The sequence below is a fragment of the Ranitomeya imitator genome, chromosome 4 (assembly GCF_032444005.1).
Source record: "Ranitomeya imitator isolate aRanImi1 chromosome 4, aRanImi1.pri, whole genome shotgun sequence".
Classification (NCBI taxonomy): domain Eukaryota; kingdom Metazoa; phylum Chordata; class Amphibia; order Anura; family Dendrobatidae; genus Ranitomeya; species Ranitomeya imitator.
The window spans coordinates 250,740,864-250,743,245 of NC_091285.1; the positions used below are offsets into that span (position 1 = coordinate 250,740,864).

At 41.1% G+C, this 2,382-nt stretch overlaps 1 long non-coding RNA gene across 1 annotated transcript; it reads right to left on the reverse strand.

The window, feature by feature from the left end:
• Positions 1-205: 205 nt before the first annotated feature.
• Positions 206-1,663, reverse strand: LOC138674058 (uncharacterized). The gene is made up of 4 exons (XR_011320455.1): positions 1,592-1,663; positions 1,060-1,140; positions 834-908; positions 206-603 (listed from the first exon to the last, which is right to left on the reverse strand). It is a non-coding gene; the product is annotated as an uncharacterized lncRNA (long non-coding RNA).
• Between the last annotated feature and the right edge of the window lie 719 nt (positions 1,664-2,382).

Consider the following 2,382-nt stretch of genomic DNA (forward strand, 5'->3'; position numbering starts at 1 on the left):
TTCAAACATGTACGACGTACAGTATTGGTGTGCCATATATTTCAGTAATATTCTATTACAAAAGAACATTAATTAATCCTGAATTTTTATTTAATTTTTTTTTAAATTAGGAACTGCATGGAAGAATGATGTGATGTGCTTGAAGGGGCCTTCATCTGCTGCAGATGCTTTTTGCTGATCAGAAGGCCACAGGTAGATGTTAGAAATCTTTCCGCACAGGTATTATTTATTACGTGTATTTGTGCACCATCATATTCCACAGAAAATTCCCTATCAGTATGTCTTTGGAATGTGGGAGGAAACCGGAGAACCCGGAGGAAACCCACGCAAACACGGGGAGAACATACAAACTCCTTGTAGATGTTTTCCTTAGTGACATTTAAACCCAGGATCCCAGTGCTGCAAAGCAACAGTGCTAACCACTGAGCCTCCGTGCTGCCCAAGTACAGCTTTGATGATGGACTTGCTGCTGTACTTTCTTCAGGGCACTAGATGTATATGGTGCCCTACTGACAGATTGGAAAAATGATCTTTTTCTGATGCTGCGAGCAGCCCTAGATAATCCACGCCGACAGGATGATATTATTCGTCGGAAGATGGAACCTATGAGAAGAGATATAAAACTAATGTAAGTAATGGGACTCCATATTAGAAGATACTGCTTTAGTGTTATTGTGGCAGGATGGTAGATAAATCTTATCTGTGCAGTGGAACAGGATCATTGTCAGTCATCATACATGTGACAATCCCACCACTGACAGATAACATCTTCTCCACATGAATTACTCTCACTGACCAACATCAAACAGCATAGACCTTATTATCACACTTACGTCTTCTAGGTTCTCGCTCTTCTACTATTTTGGCATTTTGCTCTTCTTTTATTGCAGACTTATTTTTCTTTTCAACTAGAAATTCATATAAAAAGTTAAAAAAAAATTCAATGATTATTGTCAGTCATCATACATGTGGCAATCGTACCACTGGGAGTTAACATCTCCTCATGAATAATTCTCAATCGCCAACATCAGACAACATAGACCTTAATGTCACACTTACCTCTGCTAGGTTCAGTCTCTGGGACTATTTCTGGGTTTTGCTCTTCTCCCAGTTTTAATGCAGATATATTTGTCGTCTCAACTGGAAATTCATGTAAAAAAGTAAGAAAAACAAGTCAATAATCATTGTTAGTCATAGATGTGAAAATCCCACCATTGACATATAGTGATGAGTGAGTATACTCGTTACTCGAGTTTTCCAAGCAGGCCTGGGTGTTGTCCGAGTATTTTGAGCATGCTCATGAATTAAGTTTTAGTCCCCGCAGCCGCATGATTTGTGGCAGCTGAACAGCCTGAATACATGTGGGGATTGTCCGTTTTTTAAGAAATCCCCACATGTATTCAGGCTGTCTAGCAGCTGCGAGGACTAAAACTTAATTTCCGAGCACGCCTAAAATACTTGGAGACACCTGAGCATGCTCGGATAACTCGAGTAACGAGCCCACTCTCTCATCACTACATGAATATATCCTCCTCGTGAATTAATCCCAGTCGCCGACATCAGACAACATAGACCGTATTGTCACACTTACCTCTGGTAGGTTCTGTCTGCTGCTATTTTGGGGTTTTGCTCTTCTCCCATTTCTAATGCAGATGTATTTTTTGTCTCAACTAGAAAACTCAAGTAAAAAATAAGAATAAGAAAAACCGGTCAATAATCATTGTTAGTCATACATGTGAAAATCCCACCATTGACATATATATAGTGATGAGCGAATGTGCTCGTTACTCGAGTTTTCCGAGCTTGCTCGGGTGTTCTCTGAGCATTTTGGGCATGCTCGGAAATTAAATTTAGGTCCTCGAAGCTGCATGATTTGCAGCTACTAGACAGCCTGCATACATGTGGGGATTGCCCTTTTTGTTTCAGAAATCCCCACATGTATTCAAGCTGTCTAGCAGTCTCAAATCCTGCAAATGCAGGGACTAAAACTTAATTTCCAAGCAAGCTGAAACTACTCGGAAAACACTCGAGCATGTTCGGAAAACTCAAGTAACAAGCACACTCACTCATCACTAATTATATGTCACTACACGAGGAAGGGCCAAAGAGCGCCGGCTCATGCACACTACAGTATTTTGATCTGCCTTCAGCAAGGCAGAGGGAAGTGTGCCTGCGCAGGAATGTGATGGGGGAACACTGTGTGGATGACATAGAATGTATCATCCACACGAAGCAGAGGAGAACAGCATCACAAGAAGAGAGGAGGCTCCGGATCAAGAACAGTAACGCCCATCAGTCCGGACTGTGCCATGGGTGCAAATATTAAAATGTCTTTTTTGTTTTTTGAAGGGCAGCTTGGAGACTTATATACAGAAATTCCAG